The sequence below is a fragment of the Podarcis cretensis genome (genome assembly GCF_951804945.1).
Source record: "Podarcis cretensis genome assembly, chromosome: 4".
Classification (NCBI taxonomy): domain Eukaryota; kingdom Metazoa; phylum Chordata; class Lepidosauria; order Squamata; family Lacertidae; genus Podarcis; species Podarcis cretensis.
Window position 1 is genome coordinate 81,782,630 of NC_137173.1, and position 13,816 is coordinate 81,796,445.

Here is a 13,816-nt window from a genome sequence, read left to right on the forward strand (position 1 = left end):
AATTAGCATTTAGTCCAATGAAATTAACAGAATTCAAACTATAAATGCATCAAGCTTCCTTACATAACAGCAATTTATCATAATGTACCTGGTTAAATTTCGGTGAATAGATTTCATCGGCAACTAGGAACTTGAAATCCTTATAATCATCAGAATAAAGTTCTGGATGCACCATAGGTTAAGTGTTCCATGGATTACACTCATAACTATAATGATTTCCAGTTAAATTATGCAAAAGTAAATGGGTTAAATGCTATTTGAAGTCACATTATCTGGTGTGTATTTTGGGTGACAGTCACCTGCAGAGGACACTATAAAAAGCATTAAGTCTGTAGGACCCGCACATGCCTATAATTTTGGGTGCTTGCAGTGGTATTAGCCCCCTGGAAATAATTGCTTGGAATTGCTTTTTACCATTAAACTCCCTTTTTTCTAATGTAGAATAAATTAATTATAATTTTGTTTGTTTTTTGTTTAATAACTTTTTTTCTGAAGTTCTCCCAGTTGTAGAAAAGGTAATCAGGGTCTTGAAACATTTTTGAGGTGGTGAGTTTTTTGTTGACAAGTTGATACCTTCTCCTTAGCAAATAATTGCATTGGTAGTAAGAATGTTTGGTAATTCTTCATGGGGAATGTTTTTGGAGGATACATCTGAGGAACAGGACCTTATCCAAAAGCCTGTCTGCTGTCAGCTGAGCATTCTTCAATACAATAATAATTATTTTTGTGCTGCATGGTTCTTTGCAAGCCTCTCTGAAATATACACTTTGCAACGACAATGATATTTTGCCTACTTTATTGCAAACATATTCTCATTAATATATACAATATAATATATAGTATAAAACTGGCAAACTTTTAAGAATGGGTGTTACCTCTTTCCCTCCTTTCACCATTGCTATTACAGTTCTGTGGCCTTCAGCACTTTTTGTGGCTATTCTATAGAACTGTGCTCTTGCATGTGATTTTGTATTCTAACCTTAGTACTATTACTCTCCATACTGTCCTCAGGATCCATTAAATTATAGGGATACAGAAGCCCAGTAACACTGCCAGCATCTGTAAAGGATTTAAAACATCTGGACAAAATGGACTGAAGACCATATTCTCTTGATTTAAAATGCATACACACACACACACACACACACACACACACACACACACAATTAGCATACTTAGAATTCTCAGCAGTTGTAAACTGAAGAGTATTTTCTGTAATGTACACTCTTAATTGAAGCCATTCCATTCGCACAGGATGTACTCAACGGAAATTAACCCAATCCCCCTCCCTCAGGCAGTCTGTCATACTCCCAAAATACTCCAGGATGTGCTTGTCAACAAAACTGTGGGCCTACATTATTTCCTGAGAACAGAGAGGTTGGCACTTCTTTGCCTTGCTGAATGATCAGACATTACTTGATATACAATGCTAACAATTAAGCAATAACCTCTTCATTTTTCTTTCAAGGTTCTTCCCTGTTGTTTAGGCTTTCAAGCATATATACCTGATTACTAGAAAAGGGCAGGAGGGAACAAAACTTGGAGGGAATAAGCCAAAACTAGATAGGGAGCAATATTTCAGCTTGATATTAAGCCCTGAAATGAAATTACACAGAAAAATTAAAACAGGCAAAAACTGTTCTCACATAGAATTGTAGCATTGGAAGGGACCACGAGGGTCATCTAGTACAACACCCTGCAATGCAGTAATCTTTTGCCCAATGTGGGGCTCAAACCCCCAACCCTGAGATTAAGAGTCTCGTGTTCTACCAACTGAGCTATCCGCAGTGTAGAAGGAAAATCATAATAGACCAAAACTGCTCTCACATGTGAATAAGCATTCATAAGAATTATGTATGTGGTGTCCAGTGCAATCCTAATCACGCTTACACAAAAGTAATTCTCACTGGGTTCAGTGGGACTTACTCTCTAATAATTTTGTTTAGGGTGGCAGCCTTAAGCTGGTAGGGACACATCAATGAACGCTCCCAGGGACATTGGTTCAAATAACCTTGGGGGGGGATATGTTATACATAGCCCATACTGAGATACTGACTGAAAAAGTCTGGGGCAGGATGCTCCCAACGTTCTAATAAAGAGAAGCCAGAGCCACACCAGGACCACAAATCTGATTGGCATCATCATCCAGGAACTAGTCAAGGGACTGAGGGTGCGTATGCAGCAGCTGGGAAGGGAACAGAGGAAGCTGGCCATGGGTTAAGGTGAGTGGGTGGGTTGGTGAGTCCATGGCATGCTGGCCAAGCACATGTGCCTGGGGGCGTAGACATCAGGAGAATGGAGGAGAAGCCTCCCTGACACCAGGTATGTTGCAACTAGTTATGCTAAAGGCAATGTCATCATCATTATGAGGGTTAGCTGCTCTGAAAATTTCAAGCCAGGGATGTCTACTGCATGTCAGTGCCCAGGCCATTGTGAGCACATTCCTAATGTGCTGATGGCTACCATGCACCTCATCAAGCATGTCATGGCAGACACCTCCTGATCATGTTATCACCCCAAACAGCCCCAGAGCATGCCAGGCCATAGCAGAACAGAAGGTCACCTGGAGCAGCATAATGCATCTGATGCCACAGCCTCATTCCTTACTTCTCAGTCTTCCTCTTTCTAGACCGGCCATCTAGTAGTTAGGGAACCTTGGTGGCTACCCCTGCAGAGAGAGGCAGAGAGAGAAGGTATATGCAAGATATTTGATTCTTATTCAATAAACACATTCTTTATCTTTCCCTCCATGCAAGTTACAAGGCTTTGTTATGGTGGGCTTTACACACAACCTTCCACCAATTGCATGTTTCACCTGTGTATATAGTGTGTCCAGATATCCCCCATGGAGGTGGCATATCTGTCAGCGCAGGAGACCCTAAGCCAAAGCCTCTCAGCCCACAGTCTTCAGTACAGCAGAAGGAGAGTTGGGAAGCATGGTATTTCCATCAGGTTGACTGTAAGACCAGCTCCATCTGGTCTTCCCTTCTTCAACTATCACCTAATAGCAGCCATTCCATCAATTTATAGCACAGAGAGACAAAGACAGAGGTCTGAAACAGGGTTGTGCTTTTCCATGGAGTCCCTCTCTCAGTGGTCACTGGGCAACAGCCATTTCATCAGCTGAGGGAGAGATGGGGAGGAAAAATATAGCTCCATCAAGCTCCTCCTCTCCCTGAACTGTTTCCATTCCTGGTCATTATAAGAACCTGAAAATCCGGCAAACTATTAAGAATTGGTGTGTGCATTCCTTTGTTTCCCTCCTTTCACAATTTCTCCTTTTTCCATTACAGCATTTAAAATTGTAAGCCTGCTCAAGGCAGCAACTGTCTAATTTTCATCGATTGTGTTTTAACTGTTCTGGAAGGCTTTTGAGCTGAAGAGCAGGGCAAAGTAAAAAATAAATAAAAAGCATTATATAAACAACATTTCAGAATGAATATGGCAATGAGTAAGGTTGTTTATCTTTTAGCTCTGCAATCTGTTATAGTTTTAGCTTGCTTTTATTTTGAATAGTTTTTTATATAAGCAATGTAACACAGGACCGTACAAAGTATCTCAGAAAAGCTCCATGGCTTAAACTGTCAACTGAAAATGATGACAGTAGTATACAAAAAAGGGGGGGCATAATGGCTACACTGAATCTGAGTCATATGTCTAACAGTTAATTTAAAAATGAGAGCAGACAAAAAGTAAGGTTGACAACAATGGGTACCTGAATGAAGAGGAAGAATACCCATACCAATTTGAGCTGGGCAACTAGAACAAGGAAGAGCCAGAGGAGAAAGAGAAGATGTGAATAATGTTGCACCTGACTTGAGCCACAGATTATATTTACGGCTATCAAAGCAGAGGACGCACAACAGCCATGCCTGCAACTTGTTGTTCACCAAGCTAAATGCAGCCATCAGCTAAACATGCTTGATAGGAACACAATAAGCCTCTATTATAGCCGCCTGTCTGGCTTGGAAAAAAGCAGGGAGAAGTACGTCAAGATATTGGCTTGCTGCATTGGCTTGTTTGAGTTGGAGGGTCACAAACTGTACAAGCCTGCCCATGCTGAATCATAGTCTGGAACTTCAGTCCCCTCTCACTCATATGACATGCTTTTCTATTATTTCCCTATACTTGTCAAAACGCTTCTAAAATTTGCCACAGTTGCTTGCATATGTAGTGTATTTAGAAAAAATGGTTAATCCAGTGTCTAGTGCTGCGGAACTATTTCCAATAGGAGCCTTTTGATCACGGTGTGCAAGGTGGAATTATCCTTCCTCTTGGAGCCAATTCAGTACAGCAGTACACACGCTTACCTGTGGGGAACACATAAAGTATGACAGGCACCACAGACAGTCACGGTTTCTCAGTATACTTGGTGTCCACCACATGCTTCTTAAAAAAGAAGACATGTCTCCCTTCACAGTTTGTGTTTCCCACAAAGAACATTGGTGTAAACCCCCAAAGCATGCCTGCCACACTGAAGTGTTAGTTGGTCCTTAGGTTATTGTAACACTTCTGAAGTACAGTATTACTGATTTACTCTCAATATTTAGCCCCCCTTTCTGTAAAAATAAAATTGTTGAGTTAAGATACCTATTATCTTCTCCCGGGTTTCCTTACCAGTTCTGGGAATATTTTAATGAGATCCTATCTGTGATCAGCCAGCCTTTGGCTATGACGTTTAACACAGAGGGTTGGATATCTATGTGCCTGCTCAGCAGTGCCGGATTTACGTATAAGCTAAACAAGCTATAGCTTAGGGCCCTCAAAATTTTTTTTCACTATTAATAGACTTCTTAATTGTATTTCAGTTCAACAATTACTTTGATAAAATGCATATTTTGTTATGTGCAAATGGCTTTAGATACCTATTAGGTCCATAAATTACCATATAGCAGATATTCAACACAAAAAACAGTGACAATTTGTTGTTGACAAAGGACAGCTGGACATATAAAGGGCCCCATTACCTTCAGTAGCTTAGGGCCTCATCAAACCTAAATCTGGCCCTGCTGCTCAGTATGCCATCAAGGTGCTAACTACCCATCGACAACTTCAAGGCTCCTTTTTCATGGAAAAAAAATTGTTCAGGTGAACAATGGGTGAATAGCTCCAGTTCCTTGTCTTAGGCTGTGTACATGCTGTACCTTTAAAGCACATTATTTCCCTCAAAGTATTCTGGGCACTGTAGTTTGTTAAGGCTTGTTGGGAATTGTAAATGAGTAAACTAAGGGCTAGCCCACCCATGAGGCAAGATGAGGTGAATGCCTCAGGTAGCAGAATCAGCAGGGGTAGCAGATCCCAACATAATTCTTAATTCCCTCCCTTGTTTCTGATGTAGATCTTCATTCACCCCTTTCTGTGGTTTGCCTCAGGTGCCCAAATGTCTTGTGCCAACTCTGAGGAAACTAGAGTGCCCAGAATAATGTGAAGGAAATAATGTGCTTCAAATGTGTTTTAAATGTATGGTGTGTACACAGCTTTATGTACATGAACTTGATAAATCCAGCCAGGTACCAAGAAACCGCTTGGCTCCTTTCTAGACATTTAATGTTCATATCTAGATATATGCTCTAAGATACACATCATGTCCATAGATGGTATCTTGGCTTCCTGTACCCTCTGACCATCTGTCCAGAAGTATCACACCCACTTATTGGTTATTCAAAACATTAGTCAAAATGCCAGGCAAAGGAGAGGTGGTGTGTGTGTGCCAGTCTCTGTGAGCAACACGGCTTATTTGGGAGGGGGGGGATTCTAAAAGTATTTTCCAATTATAAATTTAATTTTACTTGCTGAGGAAAACTCATGACCTTTGTCTGACTAACACATGAAGATGGCTTAACATTCAAAAGCAAGCAGAAATATTGGTCCAATGCAGGCACTTTGTTTATAAGCTATCTCATTCATGGCACACAGCAGTATGTAAGGGTAAGATGAATCACAAAGGACTGACTAGCTGACCCACAAGACAACAGCTGAAGTGACATAAGAGAAGGATTATTAACAGAATCACCCCCTCTAATAGTGAACTCAGATGTTGCGTGCGGACAGCTATGTAGCCAAAAGAAGAATCAATGACAAACCAAAATTAAGTTATCAGCATGCTCAAGGAACCCCAAGGATCGCAGGAATACAAAATAACAGCAACAATGGATAAACTTGAGGACCAAACAAACACCCTCTGGTATTTCAATGACCCCAGAAAGCTGAGTGTCATTTGGGGAAGCATAATTTTTCCACACAGGTTGGAAAATTAGGGAGAGGGACAAAATACTGGAGGAGAGCCTGGCTAGAACTCTGAAAAAGAGTGTGTCCCTGTTAAAAGGGGCAGATACACAGCAGCTTTTCGTTCCAAGCCCCATTTGCAATATATAATGCTTTTTCCAGATGTGGCAGAGGACTGAGTCATTCAGAGCTCCCTGGTTTCATAAGCTACAAAGGAATCAACTTAATTATCACATCAGATTAATCATTGCAATGCACTTTTCAGCCGACAAAATAAGTTACAATGCCCTGAATCGTTAACAAAAAGACAAGAAACCACTGTGCTTCAGTATTCCAAATATTTATTTTGGCACGACAATGAGACCTTTTTAACCCAGCTATATCCTTTGCTGGGCCTCAAGGAAACACTAACAGCAAGTAGCAAGAAGAAATCAGTTCAAGAGGTCCAGAAAGGCAGGGAAAATGAAAAGGGATGTTTGGGAAACACTGTGAAGCAGTAGACATATTAATTATTCTAACAACACAATAAGATCCTTTTCCTAGCTCCCCCCTAAGCAGTACTTCAATAAAACTTACTAAATTAGACTTCAGGGCTCACAGTTATATTCAGAAAGAGAGCCAGAAGTGAAGTCAATTGGCAAAAGGAGAGTGCAGAGGCAGAATAAATTGGATAACTATTCTACAATAAACAAACATAATACAAGCATTAAAACTTTTAAAGTCACATCTAGTGAATAGTTCCATTCTATAATGAAAGGGCAAACTACAATACTGAATTACAAAAAGAAATGCTATGGTTACATACACTTCAGGTTACAGACTCCGCTAACCCAGAAATAATGCTTCAGGTTAAGAACTTTGCTTCAGGATGAGAACAGAAATTGTGCTCCGGTGGTGCAGTGGCAGCAGGAGGCCCCATTAGCTAAAGTGGTGCTTCAGGTTAAGAACAGTTTCAGGTTAAGAACAGACCTCCGGAACGAATTAAGTACTTAACCCGAGTTACCACTGTATATGCATTTAACACTGAAGAATAAGAACCTGGTCAGTGTCCTTGACTCCATGACTGAGTTTAGGTTTCCAGCACCCTGCAGAATTCTGGAGGTCAAAGACTGTAAGCAGACCAACATTCAGATTTCTCCTGAACTGAAAGGGGATTAATAATACTACAGATTAACATTTGATCACCTACTCGTAATAAACCCTGTCCCACATTGCCACCTGTGAAAAGTATGCTTAATACAGCCAGCAATGGGAACACCCACTGCCTGCCAATACCAAGTTGTATCTGCTCAGCAGCAGTGATTCAGCTAAGGCTGGACCTTGAGGCTGAGTTCATAAACATGACTGGCTAACCCACCCACCCCTGCCACATGACCATTAAGTCTAGGGTCTAAAATTACTTAGATACCCCACTGGTCAACACTATTTTATAATTAGCCCAACAGAATTCTGGCATGAGCCTTAAGAGCTGTGCTGGATCAGGTCAAATGCTCATCCAGTCCAGTACTCTGTTCCCAGTGGCCAACCAGTTGCTTCTAGGAAGCCCACAAGTCAAATGTGAGCACAACAGTACTCTTCCACTCATGCTTCCTGCCATGCCCAGAAGTTGGTATTCAAGGGCATATGACCCTCTGATGCTGGAGTTAGTATAAGCCCACTGGTAGCAATTGATACCACATTCTGTGTGAATCTGTCTCATCCCATTTTAAAACTGCTTTTAACGGTAGCCACCACCACATCTTGCAGTAGCAAATTCCAAGTTTTAACAATGTGCTGTATGAAGATGTTTGCCTTGAACCTCCCACCATTCAGCTTCATTGAGTGACCTCAGGTAATAGTATTATGTGAGAGGCCTATCCATTTTCTACACACCATACATATAATTCTATATCAAGCTTCCTCAACCTCGGCCCTCCATATGTTTTTGAGACTACAATTCCCATCATCCCTGACCACTGGTCCTGCTGGCTAGGGATCATGGGATTTGTAGGCCAAAAACATCTGGAGGGCCGAGGCTGAGGAAGCCTGTTCTATATCACATCCCTTCCCCCTTGTTTGCCTTTTCTTCTTCCAAAGCTAAAAAGCTGCAGATGCTACATGTCAGTCAACGTTTCCTCATAGACCCCTAGTAATTTCCCCACACCTTCCTGCTTCTCCAGCTATCAACTGGACAAAAAGCTACAACCCTTCAGGCCCAGCTTGTAAGTGAAATGACTGGTCATAACCAGTTGGGCCAGTCTGCATGCACATCTCTGGAAGATCCACCCTTACCCAGGATAGATAAAAATCAAGCCCTTCTAAGAAGAAAAACATCTGAGGATATCAAATATTTTCTTTAAACTAAATGTTCTAGTCACTTCACTTCAAAAATAATATTGTATAGCTAGAAAGGGTTGGGAAAAGGCTAATCAAGGGGATGGAGCCACTTCCCTATAAGGAAAAGTTACAACATTTGGGGCTTTTTGTTTAGAAAAAAAAGGCAGGAAAGAAGGAAACACAATGGAAGCACATACAATTACAATTTTTGTAAACCACTTTGAGGTTTTTGTACAATCAGTGTATATATTTTATGAAAATAATAATAATAATAATAATAATAATAATAATAATAAATAATATTCATGGTGTGCAAAAAGTAGATAAATAAAAAGTTTTCTTTCTCTCTTTTAACTCTAGAGCTCAATGGACCTCCGATGAAACTAAATGGCCAAAGATTCAAGGCAGCTAAGAGATTCCCATTTGCTTGGAAATGAGTATCTTCTCTTCACATTTTATGGTGTGTAGCATTACAGACACCAATGTGCACACATGAAATATGCCTATATTGCTACATAAGTAAATCGTTTGTCTTCTAAGTTGTTTTATTTTGCTATAGTATATGGACTAACACAATACATGCTATTCCGATTCTGAATCATGTGTCACTGGGACAAAGGCTGAGAAACTCTTATTTGCTATATTTCTACACTAGAAAAGCCCAGAATATTAATTTTCATTCTGCCAACACCTGGAACTCCTAACTCACCATGTTTTAGTTTATGAACTTGTTAAAGTTGCTTAATGGCAGAGTCACGTACAAGCACTTTTCACGTGTTCCAAACCAGACTCGGCACTGACCCCAGGATCCCTTGCTGTTGTGTTGTACAAAGGGTTGGGGCTAGTTCTTCTTCTTCTTCTTCTTCTTCTTCTTCTTCTTCTTCTTCTTCTCCTCTTCCTCTCCCTCTCTTTCTTTTAAACAAGTGTTAATATATAAGCAAGACTAAACATTTAAGCAAATCCAGCTTTTGGAATTTCCCAATGGAAAATTGCAGTCTTTGAGGTCAGTGTAATCTTAGCACTAGGAGTATCAGTCACTTGAAACTTTTCCATTATAGAGGAACAGTAACTTCTACAAGCTTGCCAGCTGAACCAATTTTATCTGGAGTGTTTTGATGGAAGGACCCAGCTGGTGAAACCATGAGAATCTTGGCTTTCCCCCAAGCAGATGCAGACTTTAAGACTTGTGCACACATAAAAACAAGACACATTGTAAAATCCCAGAATGAGCTGAACAATTTTTAATATTAAGTACCAATTTAATTGTTCGGTTGGAGGGTTTTGGGCTAAGCAGCAACTCAAATTAGAACATTAGATTTTTTTATACTCTATGTGCAATTTAAAAAATACATAAGACAGCATTAGCCCTGCATTTATTGAACAGCAGCCCTCCATGTTCCATAGAAATAAGCTGCATTTATAAATGAAAAATGTTTCAAAAGCAGCTTGTGATTTGGCATGGGGCTCTGCTGTTCTAAGGGGAGAAAGGTTTTTCGAAATCTCACTAGCATACCCCAGCTCTTTCAATGAACCTAAAGTAGCTCTTTTGATTCTAGCCATTCTGTTATGATTAGGGCTCTCATCCTGTGAGCTCATAACATTTACAGAAATGAGGCCAAGGTAGGGTTGCTGTACTTTATGAATAGCCTCCTTATGTGAACACTTGCTTTACTCCTACTCCACCTATTCTGCAAATATTTTGAGGGGGTAAAAGAAACGACAAGAGTCACCAACGGGAGAACAAAGACATAACATGCATGCATACGGGGCAATAGCAGAAAATAATGACTGCTATTTATTTTTTCAACCTATGATGTGATAGCAGAAAGGGGGAAAGAAACATTAAGAAGTAGATATAGCCCCTTCTGCTGTCCGTATGAATCATTCCTAAGGACAGGATTTTGGAAACAGTTGGAAATCTGTCAGGATGCTTCCAGATAGAGAGTTCATAGTGCTACCATTGTTCTTCTGCTGTAAGCTAAAAGCAGAATGGCAAGCAGCCATTATCCATGATTCTGGACTCATCTTGCACTGCTCGATGTGTGCATCCCACTATATTACATACCTATGGTGGGCATGGCATAGCTGTGTGAGCAGTGTTGTCCTCTTCACCACCCCTCAACCATATTTCTGACATTTTGAAGCATGTGCTTCTCAGAACCATTTTAGCACCATTTTTGTGTGCATGCACCTGGATTTGTGTCTATAGAGTGCCTACACTACAGGTCAAGATGATTGCAGCTCATCTTACTTCCAAGTAAGCATGGTTACACAATCGGGCTCTAATTCCTGTAGATTTCACCTGAGGGTGCCAGATTTCTAATGTAGCCAGTTCCACAACTGGATTTAGAACAACACAATTTTCTCTGCTTGTTAGCTGTACTATCTACTACAGCACAATTCTGGGCTGTATTCAACCAAATCTTACTCAGAGTAGACCTACTGAAATTAATAAACCTAAGTTCCTCTTGTCAGATAAGTTTGATGGGTTTATCCGACTAGGACTAGTGTTAAGTACCACTTTTTTTTCTTTTTTCTTTTTTACATAGTGTCTACAGCACAGGGCTGACAGATGCCTGCCTTCCAGGATTATAGGTGGAACCTACACAGATTTTCTAAGGAAGCAAGTACATGGCTAGAGGATTGGAACTTTACAGGATTACAGACAAAATTTACATGTCTGTACTTGGAAGCAAGCACTGCTGTTTACAGTGTGATCAACTAATTAAATAGCTTAAATTGAAATGTGTGGGTTGAGGAAATCTCATTCCAGGAAACAATTAATTGGTTGATCAAGAGAAAGGATTTGTGGTGCATGACATGAAATGGCTCCAAAACCAGAAAAGCATAGCAAGCAGTAGAGAAAGAAGGAACATACCTAACATGTAATTACCTTATCCAAGGACAACCCCTTCCATTGTCCTACCATTATCTGTAAAGAGCTGGCAGTATTTACCTCCTTAACAGATTTTGAATGGTAAGAAAAAATATAGAGGAAGCATAGACTCATAGAACTGTAGAGTTGGAAGGGACCATGAGGATCATCTCTAATCCAACCCCTGCAATGCAGGAATTACTTTGCCCAATGTGGGGCTCGAACCCCAAACCCTGAAATCAAGAGTCTCAGTTATATGAAAATGTAGGACGATAACAGTTACAATGGAATGGAAACAATGGAAACAGTTACAATGGAAATCTAATAAAATTGCATTAAGGAGGCATAGCAATTGTACATTAGAAGCCTCATCTGGAAGCAATCCAGGCTTGCAAGTATGAAGCACGTCCTCCAAAAGTATTTTTGATGGTTCCCATAATCTGTTTTCAGTGCTTAGTCATAAACATATGAAAAACTACAATAGGAAGTTTTTACAGCATCCAAGAAATTTACTCTTTAAGAATGTGGGAAAACTTTATCTAACAGCTCACAAATCTAGGATGAGATTTCTCAGTCTTAGGTATGATAACTCAAAAGTTAAGTTCTATGTTTACTCAGAAATAAATATGCATAGGCAAACTAAGAAGTCTAAGATTGCAGTTATACATATTTATTCCTAAAACCCAAAGAATTTAATAGAACTTACTGCTGAATAATCATACTTAGGACTGTACTGGTAGTCAATTATTTAGTGTTTAAATACCTAGTTAATTGATTAGTAGTTAATCACCTAAGCTTTGTTACAGATCAAAGTGGCTTCCTCCAGTGGGGATTTTCTGAGTGTTCTGAAGATGGGTCAGCCTGTGTTCAAAGTGCTTCATGTACAGTACTTTATTTCAGTAATCCTTCCAGCAGTTCTACAAGGTCGCTATTAATATCCTCATATTGCAGACTGGGGGAAGGGGCGAAGTTGAGAAAATAATGATTTGATTGTTTACAATACTGCACCAGCTGTTTCCCATTCCAATTAAATGTAACTTTTGCTTTCTTAATAATGTGGTATCCTTTGACTCTGCAACTGCAAGTTGTTGTTTAAGAACAACTGTCTACCTTCTCCAATTTCATCATTTAGAAGCAAGGCAATGAATCAATCAAGACTTCAATCTTAAGCAAATTTATGAGGGAGTATGTCCTAGTTAACTGTGACATACTTCTGAGAAAACATACATGATTTTCTGCCTTGTTAACTTTACAGATGCACTTACCTGGGAGAAAGAACCAATGAAGTTTGTAGGCATGCATTGGACTGGTATGCATTGGACTGGTATGTTGACTGTGCAGCCAACCATTTGCATGTATACTCAGATATAAATCCTGATGTGTTGTGTGGACTTACTTTCAAGTAGATGTGCAGAGGGTTCTGATGATGCAGATTCTAGTCCAGGAAAGCTTATGCCACAATAAATTTATTATTGTTAACAGCCTCCTTCACTCTTCTGCCCCAATAGATCAGCACGGTGACTCCTCTGGAATTCCTAAGCATCAATCTAAACACACCAGGAAGAGCCATGTACAGGCTCTGTACATGCTCCACACATATGAAAGGTTCCAGGTTCAACCCTGCCCATCTTCAAGGAGGGCTGAAGAGCTGCTGTCAGTCAGTGTATAGACTCCAACTAAACATCAGGAAGATATTTCTGATGGTAAAGAGCTGTTTGACTGTGGAACAGTCTCCCTCGGGAGGTGGTGGACTTGGAGGTTTTTAAGGAGAGGTTGGATGGCCATCTACCATGTATGATCTAGTAGAGATTCCTGCATTGAAGGGGGTTCGATTAATTACCCCCTTGTGGTCCCTTCCAATGCTATGCAGAAACCCTCCAGGGGTCCCTGTTTTCCAGGAACAGTCCCAGATTTACAGCAGCCATCTCAGTTTCTGATTTGATACTGCAATGTCCCGCTTTTCCTTAGGATGTCCCTATTTTCATCAGAGAAATGTTGGAGGACATGGAGTTTGGGGGGCCCTGAGCCAAGGAGATCAGTAACTATACAACCTTTAGAAGACATCTGAAGGGAGCTCTGTATAGGGAAGTTTTTTACGTTTTTATATATACTGGAAGCTGCCCAGACTGGCTGGGGCAACCCAGTCAGATGGGGGGGGGATAAATATTATTATTATTATTATGGAACAGTACGTTCCCTATTTTCATCAGAGAAATGATGGCAAAGTATGCTGTAATTCTCTAAGGTGCCTTCCTATGAGCAAGGCACAGAGAATGCTCCCTGCCACTTCCCCATGTTAACAGTACAATCCCCAATGGCGTTTAGCGAAAGCCAACAAGATGTATAAATAGTAAAATAAAATAATAATACTCAGAAGTGAGCCCAGCTAAACTCAACGGT

The 13,816-nt window shown here is 40.3% G+C and overlaps 1 long non-coding RNA gene across 1 annotated transcript; it reads right to left on the minus strand.

Annotated features, from left to right (window-relative positions):
* Positions 1-779: 779 nt before the first annotated feature.
* On the minus strand, positions 780-13,777 carry LOC307214362. Its single transcript, XR_013837981.1, has 2 exons — positions 12,682-13,777; positions 780-9,724 (listed from the first exon to the last, which is right to left on the minus strand). It is a non-coding gene; the product is annotated as an uncharacterized lncRNA (long non-coding RNA).
* Between the last annotated feature and the right edge of the window lie 39 nt (positions 13,778-13,816).